The sequence below is a fragment of the Trichechus manatus genome, unplaced genomic scaffold (genome assembly GCF_000243295.1).
Source record: "Trichechus manatus latirostris isolate Lorelei unplaced genomic scaffold, TriManLat1.0 scaffold00093, whole genome shotgun sequence".
In the NCBI taxonomy this organism is placed as follows: Eukaryota; Metazoa; Chordata; class Mammalia; order Sirenia; family Trichechidae; genus Trichechus; species Trichechus manatus.
This window is the reverse complement of record NW_004444029.1, coordinates 10,233,772-10,252,252: the sequence shown is the minus strand read 5'-3', so window position 1 is coordinate 10,252,252 and position 18,481 is coordinate 10,233,772. Positions and strand designations below refer to the sequence as shown.

The following is an 18,481-nucleotide window of genomic DNA, read 5'->3' as shown; positions in this document are numbered from 1 at the left end:
AATGCCAAGAACAAGAGATACTGTGGCAGGACAGAGACACAGCAAGAACTGAGCTTTCCAGGCAATGAGGCCCCAGCTAGTGCCAGCAGGTTCCCTGGCCTGTGTGGCCTCAGAAGTCATGTCAGGGAAATGATTAGACTGAACCTTACGCGACTGCCAAAATGCAAATGTTTCTGACCTCCGGAAATGGCAATTTCATGTGTTTCAACCAAATATATCAGTTCCTGCCTGGTGGCCCCGTGTGGCTAGTTAAATCTGATGTGGTTTTTTTTTTTTTTTTTTGGGGGGTGGGGGCAGGGGGGGCGCTGGTCAGGTATCTCCCTGCAAACCTGTAACCTGGCTGAAACACCACAGCCCTTTGCCTTCTGGGTCTGCTGTAAAATGGGGTAACTGTAGACCGCGATTCATACATTCATTCAAAAGAGTAGATGGATTAATACAGGAGAGCAGGGGTTAGCAAGCTGTTCTATAAAGGCCAGAAAATCAGTGTTTAGGTTTGGTGGGCCGTACAGTCTCTGTTGCAACTACTCAACTCCGCTGTTGTACAGTGAAAACAGCCATAAAAACAAAAAACCAAACCCATGATGTCGAGTCGATTCTGACTCATAGCGACCCTATAGGGCAGAGGAGGACTGCCCCCTGGAGTTTCCAAGGAGCGGCTGGTGGATTCCAACTGCTGACCTTTTGGTTAGCGGCTGAATTCTTAACCACTGAGCCACCAGGGCTCGGGAAAACAGCCATAGATAATACACAAACGGAAAAACAGTCACAGATAATATGTAAATGAACGGGCATGGCTATGTTCCGATAAAACTTTATTTACAAAAACAGGTGGCAGGCCAGATTTGGCCCATAGGTCATAGTTTGCCAACCCCTAGATTAGAGTATACATCATCTGGTAAGAGAAAGAACAGGTTCATAAGCAAACAAAGAAGAAAATCTGGCTGGGGCAGAGGAGATGGATACATGTTAAAAAATGGAAAAAGAGTAGATAAAAGAAAGGACAAGTAAATTCGGAAATTGCCATTGGATCCTAATGAATACATACGATCAAATGTAAAGAAGAGCTACATCTGAGAGAGCACACAGACTCCATAACCAAAAACCCATTGCCGTAGAGTTGATTCTGACTCATAGTTTCCTACAGGACAGAGGAGAACTGCCCCATAGGGTTTCCAAGGAGCGGCTGGTGGATTTGAACTGCCGACCTCTTGGTTAGCAGCCGAGCTCTTAACCACTGTGCCACCAGGGCTCCTAAAAAGAGACACCCACATCAAAAACAGAAGACCCAAGATGCCTCAACTCCTGTGACAAAGGGCTCTCTAAGGACATGTGTTGTTTTATAGACACTCCCTACCACAGGAGGCATCCCCAAGGATCTAGTGAGGGCAAGGGGGAGACGTGGTCTAGGAGTGAGAAGCCCTAGACTTTAGTCCCAGGCTTAGGAGCAGGGGAAGGGTTCCAACCTCGGACCCCAGGCTTCAATGTATGTAAAGTGAAGGGGTTAATTTATCTCATAGTTTCTTCCAGCTCATACATGCTGATTCTACAGTTTTAGTTGGCCTTTCTTCTTCCAAGGATCCTATATGAGAAAATGTGTTAAATCAGGACAGCCTATTGCTTACAGACAACTCAAGCAATGACACAAGCCGTTTTAATAAAACGTGAGCCCACCTTGCTTTATTTCATCCCAAAACTTACCGCCTGCTTGCACCAGGAACAGCTGATAGCCACGATCTCTTTACTGTGGAAGGAGAACTTTTGCTGGAAGCCCTGGGGTGTTAGGACAAGAGAAAGAGAATTTGAAACCACCTCAAGCACAGCACGCGTTCGCCCTCCTGGAGTTCAACGCGGTGAGCGTGGGGTCAGAATTGTCAGCCATCACTGGAGTGACTACAACCACAAATGCCACACCCAGCAGCACACTCTCCCCCTCTGCCAGGCAAGGGTTTCCTACGCCTGACTCAGCTCAAGGGCAAGAGAGGAGGCCCTGGTGATACCTGCACCACGTAACAGGTACTCAAGGTCAGACACAAAAAGATGTCGTTCTGATCTATTTGTAATACAAGGAAAGGAAAGCCACTGTTAGTTCCCACGGCTGTATATAACACGGGTCATTCAGCTTGAGTCTCTGTACAACTTTAGTGTCAGGGAACCCAGGAAGAGAGAAATCAAATGTTGGAGAAACAGCACCTAGAAGTCAGGGGCTGGGAGATGTCCGAGGGGGCGGTAGTGTATTCAAACACGTCCATCACCCCTTTGGGACGTCTGCACTCAAAACAAGCAGCTTTGCACTTTTATACTTCCCCAGCCAGCAGCAATGAGATTAAACGGAATGGCAAACACAATCCTCATAAACAAACAAACAGAATTACTTTTTCAGCACGAACCAAAGTGGTTTGAAAGAATTGCCAGAGAGAAGCTCAGAGTCGGGCTCAGGGGATTGTTTTCATCTTCCCAAAGTGCATCTGTTTCTACCTGCCTGTGAAATCCAAACCAAACCAAACACAGGCAGAGCAGCAACAAAACATGTTTAAACGGGGCTTCTGTGAAGTGATCAAAAGAAAACAGTAAAATGCAATGGGCAGGAAAGCCAGTCAAGGCCCTGGCTGGAAAAATCTGGCAGATAATTTTAAGTGCAGGAGTGAATTTATGCATTATTAAAAGGTCTCCCAACGGCATTTCTGCAATCCTGTTTATTCCTGGATATCTGCAGCATTTTACGTCTATTGAGGGTTTCTCCTCTTTGAACCTCCCTCCTCACTTGGTTTCCTCATGCACCTTCCTACATGTCCTTCCCCTCCACATCTCCTGCATGTGAGCACGAGGCCAGTGTCAGCCTCGGGGCTCTGAGATTCCCCACTAGGCCTTCTCTCCCGTCTCGACCTCAACTCTCGCTTCTAGAAACATGGCTTCTTCTTAACATCAGATTCCTGGATTTTGCAAATGGCTCTGTCAATGTCCTTTCCTCAGCAAGCGAAATGATAATTCAGTCTCTCCCTGTGTTGACATGCCAGGCCTGGTTCTGTCCTCAGGAAGGCCTGCTTGCAAGCTTGACCTGTGGCCGCTGTCTGGGAACTTGGATTTCGGGAGGGTTTCCTCGTTCCCTGCACACATGAGAGCGTCTCACTGTGCCTGAACTGTTTGCACAAACAATGTGGTGCATGCTGAACACTTGCTTTCCTTCTGGGAGTCTGGAAATCTGCTATGTGCCGGGCAGAGGGTGCCTACGTGACCAGCGCCCAGTGAAAACTCTGGGCACAGAGTCTCTAATGAGCTTCCTGGTAGACCACAGTTCACACATGTTATCAGAAGTAGTTTTTGGAGGAATTACGCATGTCCCGTGTGACTCCACTGGCAGGGGACTCCTGGGAGCTTGCCCCTGGTTGGCCTTTGTCCCAGTTGCCTTTTCCCTTTGCTGATTTTGCTTTGTGGGCTTTCACTGAAATACATCATAGCCATGAGCAGTATACGCTGGGTCCTGTAAGTCCTCCTAGAGAATCATCAAGTCTAGGGTGCCCTTGGGGACCCCGGCATGCCTCCTTCCTGCCAAGTAATGAGTCTTGCTCCGCCTACTCTGTCCACGACAGTCCCATCTCTCCAGCAGGGGAGGTGCTGCTGTATGGCACATGTGGGCTGCAGCGCTGGGCCAGGTTCAATGTCCACGTCCTCACTGCTGTGGTGCAGAGCAACCCCCCCACCGTCCCCGGCACCCCAGCTGCACCCACCTGGCAGCAATAGCTTACGGAGAGGACACCAATCCCAGTGGGCAAAGGGTCATGCACACAGGTCTTTGCAAAGTTGATGAACAAACTACTCAGTGTGAAATCAGATGGCACCAAATACGCAGGATTAACTTCACGCTGGAGCCTCTTGAAAAGTTCCCCGTCATCCTTCAAGCCACTCTTGATGGACTGAACCAAAAAAAAGACGAATAAAATCCTTCTCTGGAGCCGTAGCAACCATGTGTGAGCACTGTGTGGGGAAAGAAAGCAGGAGCCAATATCCAGGGCACTGAGGCTGGCATGGCGTCTGGGTGGGACCCCCAAACGAGCCTCGGCTGCTGCGCTCAACTCTCCCTCCTGGGGCCACGTCCAGCCAGGCCTGCGCTCTGCTCGTGGGCTCCCACACCTGGATCTCTGCCCCATTTCCCCAGCGGGCCTCTCCACGACACCTGCTCCTCCCCTCTGTTCTTCATCCTATCCTGGGCACTGCCACCAGGTAAAGGGCTGCTTCTCAAATGTCAGTCTCCGGCTCAGAATGCTTACACGACTGCTTCTTTCTTAAAGCCAACAGGACACGCTCTTCCTACTGGCACTCAGGGCCACCCATAACCCTCCCGACCAATTCTTGTACCTCCATCTCCCACTCCCAGCCGCGGATTAGCCAGTAAGCAAGGTACGCACGGGCTTACTTGTGTTTACATACTAATCTGTAGCGCACAGTTTCATATGGGTTGTGTGGTGAAACTCACATGATATTGTACACTACAGACTAGTCAGTAAGCACGAACAAGCCCGTGCATACCTTGCTTATTGGGTAATCCGTCCCCGCCCACTACTCTCTTATTGCAAACCCCCGTCTATGTGTTGTTGTGAGCGTCATCAAGTCACTTCCAGCTCATAGCAACCCCAAGTACAACAAAACGAAACACCGCTGGGTCCTGTGCCATCCTCATGAGCTGAGCCCACTGTCGCAGCCACTGTGTCAATCCATCTCGTTGAGGGGCTTCCTCTTTTTCGCTGACCCTCTACTTTACCAAGCATGATGTCCTTCTCCAGGGACTGATCCCTCCTAATAACATGTCCAAAAAACATGTCTATGTGAGAAGGGTCTAATTATGTTCCACAACCGGCTGTATTCTTTATATTTCCATTTCTTTGTCCAGACTGTTTACTCATTCCGACTCTGCCACGTGGAATGCCTACCCCCATTTCATATAACTGAATTTCTCTGCCACTAGTCTTCCAGTGCAGCCCTGGTGGCACAGTGGTTAAGAGCTTGGCTGCTAACCAAAACATCAGCAGTTCGAATCCACCAGCTGCTCCTTGGAAACCCTGTGGGACAGTTCTACTCTGTCCTATAGGCCGCTATCAGTCAGAATCGACTTGATGGCAATGGGTTTGGTTTTGGGATTTCTGGTAGTCTTCCAACATCACCTCAATTCACTGTGATCTCTTCTCCCAAATTATAGGTCTTATCACCTGCACCACCCCCTCAGCATCAATGAAGAAAAACCAGTTGTCATGAGTCAATTGTGACTCACGGTGACCCCATGTGTGTCAGAGAACTGTGCTCTACAGGGTTATCAATGGCTGGTTTTCCAATGTAGATCTCCAGGACTTTCTTCCAAGGTGCCTCTGGGTGGACTCGAACCTCCAACCTTTCGGTTAGTAGCTGAATGCGTTAACCATTTGTACCGCCCAGGGACTCCAAATAGGTGACTTGGCAATACTCTACTCAGCGCTGTAGGGTGGGTAGATGAATGTTTGTCTTCCAGCATCCAGCCACAATGGGGGCTCTGGGTGCCATGCTGTGGGAATCACGGACAGTCCCTTGGAAGTGAGCTTGGCAGTCATCAGCTCTGGGCTTTGTTTTGGCTTCTAGTCTGGCAGAGTCACCGTGAACATTGCTTCAGGGTCACTGTCTAACACAGGGACACAAATAGAACCACCCTGGAGCCTTCATGGGTCAAGTTCCCATAGACCACCTGGCATGGGGAGAAGCCTTTGGCTGGGCTCTCAGCTCAGGAACAAGAGCCAGACTCCTAATTGCCCACTTTCAATGCTGGCCCAGACCTGCTATTATGGGATGAGCAAAGGCCCTGACTGTTTGAATTTCAAAGGTTGTTAAGGGCTGTTTTATTCAGGCAATCAAAGAGGAAAACAGGATGTGAGGTCAGGATGCTTTGGACCCAAATGATTTAAAAATTAAAAACACCAAGAACCTTGAGGGATAAGGTAAGTTTTTTTTTTTTTTTTTTTCCCTTTTTTTTTTTGGCTCTTTGAGTTTTTTTCAATCAAATTGAGCCTCTGGAATAAAGTTAAACAAGGTTTACTCTGAGCAGCTAAAGCGCTGTTGCCTCTTTTTCTCCTGCAATCAGGGGCAGGCACCAAATGGCACAGAGCCTTACAGACGAGACTGAAACTGGGGGAAAATGGCTTTACTGATGGCTGAAATCAACTCACTGTTGATTTATTTAACTAAGGTCTGGGGTGAGGGAATCTCCCGCCCACACACTGATTCATCATTTCGTTTGATTTGATCCAACACAAGAGTTGATACTGCTCATGCCTCCAAAACCTTAAACAACAACAAAACAAGCCCACTGGCATTTTCAAAGGTCAGAAAATATTATAAAGTGCAAATCCTAGAGAATTATAAAATAAGACCGAATCGATTTACCGCCACTAATATTTATCTAAGGAAGCTTGGTGGCGCGGTGGTTAAGTGCTGGGCTGGTAACCGAAAGGTCGGTGGTTCCAACCCACCAGCCCCGCTGCAGAAGAAAGCTGTGGCTGTCTGCTTCTGTAAAGACGACAGCCTTGGAACACCTGTGGGGCAGTTCTGCTCTGTCCTGCAGGGTCACTATGAATTGAAATTGACTCAGTGGCAACCGTTTTAGTTTGGGTTTTAATATTTACCTTAAAACAGTGAAGTTCAAACATTTTTGCTCAACTACTCCCTATGATTTCTGAAAAATATATGTGCCCCTTCACATTTTATATTTCGTATCTAGAATGTTTACCGTAAGTTTAATTAGATGCAATGTTTACAATTTGTAGCAAAATAGAATTGAAAATTTAAAATAAAACTGTTACACCACTCTTGCAAATGTATCTAACTGCGTATAAATATCATAGCAACTTGATACTGTAATGGACAAGGGAATTTTTCCACTCAGAGTAGGACTTCGCTAGATTTGAAACTGGCTGCAGTCTTTCAAAGCAACTGCTTCCAATCAGCTGCAGCTGATAAACAAGATTTATTCTGGGCAGCTAAAGCTGTGTTACACCTTTTTCTTCTCCATATTTGAGCACCCCCCTAGTTAAAGCTGATAAATAAGAACTTTGAGTGATCCAGATGCACACTTAAGCTAATCAAAAGCTCTGTTCTGATCATGAAAAATGGCACTTGTTTTAACCAATTACCTCCTGACTTAGGGACTAACTCTGTCTTGTGCAGAGTGCAATCTCCCAGCCTTACTTAGCAAAGCCGCCGTAAACCCACCCCTTTCCTAATGCCCACACATCTTGCCTTTTTCCCCTCAACAGACTATTCCGTCAATGTTCTACTGATGTGTATGTCTTCGCCTGGTAAGTAAATAAACGCAGCAAACTCTCCGTTAACTGCCTCAAATTGTCCTTGTCTCTTTGAACAAATGGAGGTTGCATCAAAGTCTTTTTTTTATAGTCTCTTCTTACCTAGATCCAGGAACCCACACACCTGAGAAGCAGGTGTTTAAAAGCCCCCCAAAGGGTGGAGTCCTGGTGTCTGGGGCTGCTCCCTGTGGTAATGAGGTAGCGAAGGCGCTCCCCTCTCTTTGAGTCTCTGTGCCTGGGTGGTGGACTACTGTGGTTGGCACGCGGTGCGAAACTGTTGCGACACTAGACCAGGATTTGTCAATTGAGCTTTCAGTCTTGGTTTGCTGTCTGCCTCCCGCACGACTGGCAACTCTGACTTTCAGCCGAAGATAGTCTATTTCCCGCGTCTGGTCCGTGTTCAACACAGAAGCAAAAATCTTTAAACAGTGTCAACACACTCCCTTAGGGGAAGCCCAGACGTCTTACATGTATAAAAACTATAACCCATCATGCCGTGCCTAGCTGGAAAAATGAGAGTGTTTCATGAAAAATAATTTGGAATTACGGTGGCCACTTTCAGGAACTTTGGATTTTTAAAAAGGTTTTATTTTATACCTCAGTTGATTTTAGACCAAAATGAAATTAAAGAATTTCAATTCTCCAACGGTCTCCCTTTTCATATGCTCATAAAACCTATTATTATGGGCACACCCTAGGAATATCCAACTCACACAGCTCTAACACAGAAAGGACAAAAAATGAGGACTCAGATAATAACGTCTCTTAAAACCCAAGGGGTTTCCTGCTGCCTGGGTCAAGAGAATAACCAACAACAAAAAAAAAACCAGTTGCTGTGGAGTTGATTCTGACTCATAGAGACCCTACAGGACAGAGGAGAACCGCCCCACAGGGCTTCCAAGGAGCGGCTGGTGGATTCGAACTGCCAACCTTTTGCAGCCAAGCTCTTAACCACTGCGCCACCAGGGCTCCATCAAGAGAATAATAGGCACTTATTTAATTTAAGGAATCCCGGAGTGGCAAAACCAGTCAAGGGCTGGGCTACTAACTGAAAGGCTGGCAGTGGGAACCCACCCAGAGGCACCTCAGAAGAAAGGCCTGGTAATCTGCTTCTGAAAAATAAGCCACCGAAATCACTATGGGGCACAGTTCTACTCTGACACATGGACACGTGGGGTTGCCATGATTTGGAATCTACTCAACAACAACTGGTGGTGATTAATTAATTTAAGATGAGAACTCAAAAATTTCCAAAAGAAAGAAAAAAATCAAACTTTTGATGCTTGAAATGTGCAGACTCCTTAAGAAAAACTCCAAAGGCTTTGCTGAAGCTGTAGCTAAAATCAAATTCAAACTCACTGCCTTCGAGTCAATTCTGTGACCCTGCAGGACAGAGCAGAACTGCCCCTTAGGGTTTCCAAGGCTGTCATCTTTCCAGAAGCAGAATGCCACATCTTTCTCCTGTGAAGAAGCTGGTACGTTTGAACCGCTGAACTTTCAGTCAAGTGCTTTAACCACTGAGCCGCCTGGGCTCCTTAGTGGTAGCTAAGAGGGGAGAAAGGTTTACCTGGGTATTGAATTAATGGCCTTGCGTATTAGGTTCAAGATAATAAGCAAAAGTGTACTGACATAATTTTAGTTCTTTTAATCAATTTGAAAAGTTTTATTAATTGGTACATGTATTTATAAAGTTTCAAGTAATATTCCTAATTAATGTGAATTCTTGGAAATTAGGCTAATACGGTAATTATCCTTGATTCCATCATAGCGTAAAAATGTTAGCATAATATTCTAGTTTATGCAAGACTAGGGTTTATTTTTCTCATGGAAATCTAATTTACCTGAACGTCCTAAATTTCCTACACTGGTTTTACTAGTCTTAAGCTAAAAATTTGTATAAATGTTTAAGATTTTGAAAACATACACATATGCCCAATAAATTGAAATATAATACATGATGTCTTTACAAAAATAATTCTAATAAGCAATGTCCTTATAACTTCTGACGTGCTACAAATTATGTGATCTGCAGAGTTACGCTACTAGAATTATCCATGAAAACGTAAATTCTGGTCTATTGGGTTTAATTACGCAATGCACTTATGGCATAATATATACGAAGTAAGTAAGTAAGTACTTTGGACATGTTATCAGGAGGGAGCAGTCCCTGGAGAAGGAAATCATGCTTGGTAAAGTACAGGGTCAGCGACAAAGAGGAAGACCCTCAGCGAGATGGACTGACACAGTGGCTGCAACAATGGGCTCAAACATAACAACGATTTTGAGGATGGCACAGGATTGGACAGTGTTTCATTCTGTTGTACACAGGGTACAACAACAATGGCATAAATTAAAGGCTCTGAAAATCTATTATTGCCTTTATTGTCCATAATATGCTCTTACTCCAGGGTAATAACTGACTTAAACCTTATTGACTTAAACCTTAAACCTTATTTTTCCTCAGTAGAGCATTCCATTCCATGTTCTCCCTCCAGTGTTGTTGGTTAATTAGCCAGTTAAAAACCAACTCCAACTCATGGCGACTCCATGTGTGAAAAGTAGAACTGTGCTCCATGGGCTGGTTTTTTGGAAGTAGATCACCAGGCTCTTCTTCCAAGGTACCTCTGGGTGGACTCGAACCTCCAACTTTTTGGTTAGCGGGTGAGCACATTAACCATCTGTACCACCCAAAAACAATCTAATAATCAGAGCCATTAAGGCTTATCATCCACAGGTTATTTCTGCCTTTTCCGCTCACTTATCAGGTTATAAATTGAGACTCCTCGGGAAAAATAAGAAACCAAAATAACATCAAAATGCATCAATAAAGGACCAGACGAGGTACAGCTGATTGTTGAAGCTAAAGGGAGTAAAATTCAGGGCATAGGATTCTAAGTCTAAGTTAACATTGTTACCGAAATCTTGTCAGACTGTAACAAGAGACTAAGAAATGATTTCCAGAACACGTCCTTCCAGAAGCAGATGAATTCATTGGAGTAGACTGCTTAACCCCAGACCTTTGAGTCAAGACAGACATCAATAACAAGGGCTACTGATTTACATTTAATTCATATGTTAACTATTTTTAGCCATGATATTTGTATTTCATATTTTGCTGACCATCCTCATTCTACGAAAAAAAATCTTTTGTATCGATTATTGGTGTTACATTCAATAATGTCATAACTACATCCACACTGCTGGGTTTTCATGTTTGTTCGAGAATACCAGGGAGAGTCCTTATCTGAGAATGTTTTCTAATAATGCTGCCAGCTACAATTATGAAGACACTCATCCATGGAAATCAATTTCCATCTCTGATTGACCCACAATTAATAACCTTACCAGTACAAATTATAATGTCACAGTTGACAATATTTACCAACCAAGGTTTTTTTGTTATTGTTTGTTTCTTTATTTCTGGAAAAAAACAAGACTAGTTATAATGGCCTATTCTAACACTGTATATATAACTGATGTTACCAATCACACATCTTGAAAGATTTTCATTGAAGTCATAATCACTGATAAGACTTTTTTACCTTTAAGTCACTGAGTGAGGAAAATGTCCTTCTGCTAGAAGAATTAACTACACTTTCTTTTGTGTAAACTTAGAGATGTTGTTGTTGTTGTTAGGTGCCGTTGAGTTGATTCTGACTCATAGGGACCCTATGTACAACAGAACGAAACACTGCCCGATCCTGCACCATCCTCACAATCGTTGTTATGCTTGAGCCCATTGTTGCAGCCACTGTGTCAATCCATCTTGTTGAGGGGCTTCCTCTTTTTCCCTGACCCTCCACTTTACCAAGCATGATGTCTTTCTCCAGGGACTGATCCCTCCTGATAACATGTCCAAAGTATATGAGACGTGGTCTTGCCATCCTTGCTTGTAAGGAGCCTTCTGGCTGTATTTCTTCCAAGGCAGATTTGTTCGTTCTTTTGGCTGTCCATGGTATAGTCGACATTTTTCGCCAACACCACAATTCCAAGGTGTCAGTTCTTCGGTCCTCCTTATTCATTGTCCAGCTTTTGCACACATATAAGATGACTGAAAACACCATGGCTTGGGTCAGGTGCGCCTTAGTCTTCAAAGTGACATCATTGCTTTTCAACACTTTAAAGAGGTCTTTTGCAACAGATTTGCCCAATGCAATGCATCTTTTACTTTCTTGACTGCTGCTTCCATGGGTGTTGATTATGGATGCAAGTAAAATGAAATCCTTGACAACTTCAGTCTTTTCTCCGTTTATCATGATGTTGCTTATTTGTCCAGTTGCGAGGATTTTTGTTTTTTTTATGTTGAGGTGTAATCCATACTGAAGGCTGTGGTCTTTGCTCTCCATCAGTAAGTGCTTCAAGTCCTCTTCACTTTCAGCAGGCAAGGTTGTGTCGTATTTTATAGCAAAATATGTCTAAGTTTGTGCAGATGACACAAACTTAGACATATTTTGCTATAAAAGTATAAGTAAAGGTCAACTCAATGGCAACTGGTTTGAGTTTTCTTTTTTTAAAATCTGGCAAGGATAACATTATATATCATGTTAAAAAACCAAAACCAAACCCACTGCCGTCGAGTCAATTCTGACTCATAGCGCCCTACAGGACAGAGTAGAACTGCCCCATAGAGTTTCCAAGGAGCGCCTGATGGATTCAAACTGCCAACCTTTTTGTTAGCAGCTGTAGCTCTTAACTACTGCTCTACCAGGGTTCCCATAAAACTACAGAATCATCACAAGGCATATCTGTGGGGGCAGATTCTGTGAAAAGGAGAGCCGGCTTCCTCGAGTATGTATGAGGGAACCATAGCTCTCAGGTGCAGAGGAGTCGTGTGTAGGGCGGGGGGTGGAGAGGGGGCTGTGCTGGGGCACCTGAACCTTCTGGGACCTGAGCAGTGGCAGAAGTGCTCCATGTCTCCCCTGGCCTAGCTTTGGCCTCAGCCCCAGGCCTGAGTGACCTGCGATCGTAAGTGCCAGCAGCGCTCTTAAAAACGGCAGAGGGCGCCAGAGGGGCCAGGGCATCACATTAGCTGCGACCAGCAGGACAGTGGTCGTGTCAAAGAGGGCGAGCACTGGCAGTGACAAGCGGCTTTCCAGGGCAGAGCAGAGTCACTCACGGCCCGCAGCAAGGGGCTCTGCGCCCCTCAGCCCCATCCCCGTTCTTGTTACTCAACCAAGGATGGAAAGTCAGGAAAGGCAGGTCCCCAGCAATTCGTAGGGAAGACGCCCCAGAGTGTGTTGGTCTCCTCGCCACTGCTGCATTACATCTTCAGTGCCTGAGGATCTGTCTATGATAGCCAGACAGACAGACAGGCCAACAACAGACTGCCTGACCAGTGCATACAGCCCCACCCTTGAACCTCCACTCCTGGTCCCTAACCAGCAGGGTCTCTTGAAAGCTGACCCCCAGGGCACACACATTTTAAGGTCAGCAGAGAATTGTAAATTGATAAGGGACCATCCCCAAAAGCCCTAGGTCAGTATTTTCCTTCTTTCCCCCCCTATTTCAAACTCTTTATTTTACAAATCAGAATCTGAGTCCCCAGAGGTAACCTCACATGCTTGGGTCTAACAAAACACCTGTTGGTGTTAGTTGCAGTCAAGTCGATTCTGACTCATGGCGCCCCACGTGTGCAGAGTAGAACCGTGCTCCACAGGGTTTCCAAGGCTGTGACCTTTCAGAAGCAGACCACCAGTGGGGCCCAAAGTGTATGAGATGAAGTCTCACCATCGTCGCCACCAGGTGGCAGAAAATGTTATGTCACACGTAAACAATGCTAACCACAGCATGTTCCCTTAATTAAGATTCACTGAGTATTCCCAGGGTAATCAGACTCTGCCTAGGTGTTACAGGTTCAGAGAGCTTTATGGAAGGGCGTGGGGAACATTAATCTAGGGGTCCGGAGACCTGTTGCTGCCCTGGCTCTGACACCTCATCATCAGATGGCTCCTTCTATCTCTTACAGCTTCAATTTTCACAGCTGTGAAATAATGATATAATGCATACCATTCTGCAGGTGAGATAATGTATGCAACCAAGTTTCACCAGGTACAACGCACATATAAGATACCATCCTCAGTGTCTTCTGAGTTACTTGCCTTAAATATACTTAAACTGACGTGGACTAGGCTCAGTAGAATTTTGGTCGTATTAGAACCATTTGGAGAAAAGTGAATGAGCTTAATTCTCCTTAAGCTGAAGAACGGGTACAGAGAATATGCCATAGATCATTGGAAGTTAGTTTTTAACAATATTCATTATAGACAAAGAGGGTTTTTTGTTTGTTTGTTTGTTTTTTACCTTTTCTCACTTAATAAACGCTACACCACTGTTTAATTTACTTAAACTAATTATGTAAGAAACCGCATATGATTTGTGGACAAATATTCATAAGGATGTGACATGTTTGGTTGGGATATTGAAGAAGTATTAAAAATGTAGGTCAAAGTCAAAAAATAAGTAGGCGAAAGTCTAACTATGTGTTCTTGCCTCAAAAGCTACTTTCAAGACTTGCTGTCTCAAATTTTTGAATCTCAAGTTTTTAAAAGTTAACTGGTTAATTTTTATAATTTTTCCATATGATGTAGAATAAAGAAATAAAAGATAAGCTTCCAGGCTGTGGCTTACAGAACATATTTCCCTCATACTGCTGGGTTCAAAGCTTTGTTCCCTCAAAAATGAAAAAGTCAAAATTAGTTATAATCATTACCATTTTTTTTTTTTCTTTTTGTGTTGATTTTTTTGGGGAGGAGAGCCCTGGTGGTGCAGTGGTTAAGAGCTCAGGCTACTAACCAAAATGTGGGCAGTTTGAATCCACCAGCTGCTCCTTGGACACCCTATGAGGCAGTTCTACTCTGTCTTATAGGGTCGCTGTGAGTAGGAATCAACTCCACGGGAATGGGTTATTGAATTTTTAACTACTAGAGAGCACTAGTCATGCTACAGAAGAATTTTGGTTAAATGGATGCAATGATAGATCTGGGGAAGACAGTCAGAGGTGCAATAATGGGGCAAAGGCATATTCAGCCTTCAGTCCTTGATGGCATGCAGGTTTAAGTTCAACAACATGTGCTAGATCAATCCTGTTTGCCCTCCTGGTTCACTCTCCATCCTTTTCTACCTGGCTTCATGGTAAAAAAGGTTGACTTTTATGGATTGATCAACAGGTCCTTTGTGCTTTGGCTTCTATTGAGTTTGTCCACTGGAAATCAAAGCAAAGGAGGCCGGGTTATCCGTTCTCCAGCTGGTAGGTGACCCCGGACTAGCCAGGTCTCATAACTAAGGGCTGCAGCTCCTGTCAAGGGTTCTACCTTAGCTATCTAGTGCCGCTACAGCAGAAATACCACAAGCAGATGGCTTCAACAAACAGAAATTTATTTTCTCAGTTTAGGAGGCTAGAAGTCTGAATTCAGGGTACCAGATCTAGGGGAAGGCTTTCTCTCTCTGTCAGCTCTGGTGGAAGGTCCTTGTCTCTTCAGCTTCCATTTCCTGGCTCCTTAGAGACTCCAAGTGGCTTGGCATCCATCTTCCCCCATCTATGCTTCACTCACTTGCTTATTCAAGCTCCCTCATTTCTCAAAAGAGATTGACTCAAGACACCCTACATTAATCCTGCCTCATTAACATAACAAAGACAACCCATTCCCATATGGGATTATAACCACAGACATAGAGGTGAGGATTTACAACACACATTTTTGGGGGACACAATTCAATCCGTAACATTCCACCCTTTGGGCTCCCAAAATTCATGCCCTTGCCACATGTAAAACATATTCACCCCATCACATCATCCCAAAAGTCTTCAATCAACTCCAGGTCCAAAATCCCACCTTCTGAGTCATCTAGATCAAATATGGGTGAGACTTTAGGTGTATTCCCTCCTGGGGCAAAACTACTCTTCATCTGTGAACCTGTGGAATCTAGATTTCAAATTATCTGTTTCCAAAGTACAATGGTGGGACAGGCACAAAGTAAACATTTCCATTACAACTAGGAGAAATTGGAGGGAAAGAAGGGATAACAGGCACCAAGCAAGTCCAAAACCCAGCAGAATATATTACGTTAACTCTCAAGACTTGAAAATAATCCTCTGTTCTCTGAGACCATCTCGTCAACGGCCCTGCTCTCCAGACTCTAGGTGTTGGCCACACACTCTGTACTCTGGGTAGAGGCCCCTTGGTCCTGGACTTCAGCTTCACCTTCCAGGCCCATTGGGATGGTAACTCTGCTTCCGTGGCTTTGGGTGGTTCCATTCTCCTAGTCCATCTGAGTGGAAACTCCACCCAGTCAGCCTCAGAAAGCCCTGTTCTTCTGCCCCTTGTGCATGGCAGCCCTGTCCCCTCACCTATGAGCAGCAGCTCCATCCCCCTGGCACTCGTGAACAGCAGCAGCCCCACACTCAGGAACCAACTTGTTATAGATCTGTCTCTTTGAAACCTAGGAAGCCATGGCCCCACCCTTTGAAACCCAGTAAGCTGTGGTTCCACCCTTTGAAACTGAGGCAGCCCTGCTTCCCATGCTCTTTCCAACAGTTCTCCTGATCTCTGAGTTGCTCCACGGATGGTCCTTTTCTTTTCTTGGAGGACAATGGATGTAGCTCCTTTGGCCTGTTTCCTACCTGTAGAATTCCAAGAGGCAGACAGTTCTCTCCTTTTGTTCTTTCTCTGTCCCCTTCAGTCTAAGCCAATGGGTTTTCTGCTGTGGTAGTTGGTTAGCTCCATCAGTCACAGGCTTAATCTCTTTAACAAAAGATTGTGTAGTCACATCCTTGGTGAAAATTCTAGGACACATCTCGTTAGTTTGTCCAACAGAATTTTTCAAATTGTTAAGTTCTGTTTTCATTTTTCACAGTTCATTTTTAAGTCCATCTCTTTCCTCTTGCATTTTACTGTAAGTGGCAAGGAGAAACCATGTGGCCCCTTTAAGATCGTGCTTTGAAATCTCATCAGCCAGATACCCAAGTTCATCGCTTACAAGTTCTACCTCCCACCAAATATTTGAGCATAATTCAGACAAGCTCTTTGCCACTGTATAAAAAGCATCGCCCTTCCTCTATTGTCCAATCACATGTTCATCATTTTCTTTTCAAGCCTCACCAAAAACACATTTAACGTCCACATTTCTAGCAACATTCTGTTGCTCTTGCCATATGTATTCTCTAAGACAACAGAGATTTTCTCTTAGCTCTCCTCACTTCCTTCTGAACATTCACCCGAATTGCCTTTGATGTCCATAATTTTACCAACAGTCTCTTCAAGGCAATCTAGGCTTTACTATCAGTCACCTTAGAATTTTTCTAACCTCCACCCATTACCCAATTCCAAAACCACTTCCACATTGTAGGTATTTGTTAGAGCAGCACCCTACTCCCAGTACCAAATTCTGTTTTAGTTATCTAGTGCTGTTATAGCAGAAATACAAGTGGATGGCTCTAACAAACAAATTTATTTTCTCACAATATAGGAGTCTAGAAGTCTGAATTCAGGGTGCCAGCTCTAGTGGACGGCTTTCGCTCTCTGTCAGCTCTGGGGAAAGGTCTTTGTCTCTTCAGTTTCTGTTTCCTGGTTCCCTGGAGATCTCCATGTGGCTTGGCATCAATCTTCCCCCATCTTTGCTTCTCTTGCTTGCTTGTTTAATCTCTTTTATATCTCAAAAGAGATTGACACAAGACACACCCTACACTAATCCTGCCTCATTAACGTAACAAAGACAACCTATTCGCAAATGGAATTATAACCACAGGCATAGAGGTTAGGATTTACAACACATATTTTAGAGAGACACAGTTCAGTCCATAACAGGTTCCTCTCCATCTCTTTGCCTCTTCAGACTTAGCTTAGCCAAGGCTCCCTGCTGGTACTGGCCCAAGGGTTCTTCACTGTCCCTTACAGCTCCCTCACACATGCTCACATATGTGTAAATAGTCTCTTCATTAAACTCTCCTCAAATTACCTAACTGGAGTGTGAATGTGATCTGCTTCCTGCCTGGACCCTACTTTTACATGCCACAGAACTCTGAATGGAAACAATGCACAGCTCTGTCACAGTCAGTAACACGGCAGCCTGCAGTGCTACCCTAAGCATTAAAGGAACTGAGTGGCTGCATCACAAACGCTCTTATCAGACAGTCATTAAATGCCACACGCACTTAACCAAATACACACTCAAGGCTCAAGGGAAAATCCTTTCAAATATTTACTTTATTGTTGATTTAAAAAGCAGAAATTGAAACCACAAACACTCTTTAACTATGAACACGCCCTAACAACCCCAAAGGTCTAAACCACCAGTTGAGGAAGAAAAAAAAAAAAAAAAAGCTTTACTAAGTGATTATTTTTCACTCTTATCCCAATCAGTAAACAATTGAACAATGTGTATGTGTACATGTGTGTGTACGTATGCAGGGGTGTGGTTTAGATGTCTCTGGATATGTCAGAATGTACAATCCTACTGATGAAACTTACGTACTGCACCGAAGTTTGGAGTGAATTTTCAAATCTGAATGTACTAAATGTGTAAATGGATACAGGGCCACTGGCTTTCTTGTGGTGCAGGCAGGCTAGAAGTCAGAATCCAAAGGATGGTTATTTATTATCTGGCAGAATCCAAAGGATGATTATTTATTATCTGGCAAGTGTGTGTTATTATCTAACACCACCTTATCCCATAATTGCTTGAGTCTCGGAGAATTCAGGAGTCACTGGATTATAAACCCAGGAGATTATAGGAATGTTCTGGGAAGAGCTGGGGCCACTGACTTCCCTGCCAATACTGTGGTGTGCTGAGAGCCATGGGCATTCAAGATGGCAGCCTGAGAACACTGGGCAAGAAAGGGGACATGGCCAGAGCAACCCGGGGTGCAGGGAGCCCAGCTCTCTCCATTCAGTTAACCCTGCCAAGAGAAGACCAGTCTGGAAAAGAGAGTGCAGTATGATACTAGGGAATACCTGCCACAAAATACGTGTCTGTTGATTTTCTTTTAATAAAATTCCACCAACTCCATTATGGATTGAAAGTTGTTGAGGTGATGCCAGCTAGCACGCTGTCTGGTAAAGACATTCTTTCAAAGTGAAGAACACTTCCTGCTCTGAACATCTCTGACCCCAAAATGGTTGTGTCTGTCTGTCTGTCTGTCTCTCCCTTGTCTCTCTTACACA

At 44.5% G+C, this 18,481-nt stretch overlaps 1 protein-coding gene across 1 annotated transcript in view; it reads right to left on the bottom strand.

The window, feature by feature from the left end:
* The window catches only part of DGKI (diacylglycerol kinase iota), a 486,429-nt gene that overhangs the window by 252,927 nt on the left and 215,021 nt on the right, over window positions 1-18,481 (bottom strand). The window contains exon 7 of the mRNA XM_023736907.1: window positions 1,702-1,773. The gene's annotated coding sequence lies outside the window, so the exon portion shown is untranslated. The remainder of the gene's footprint in view (window positions 1-1,701; window positions 1,774-18,481) is intronic.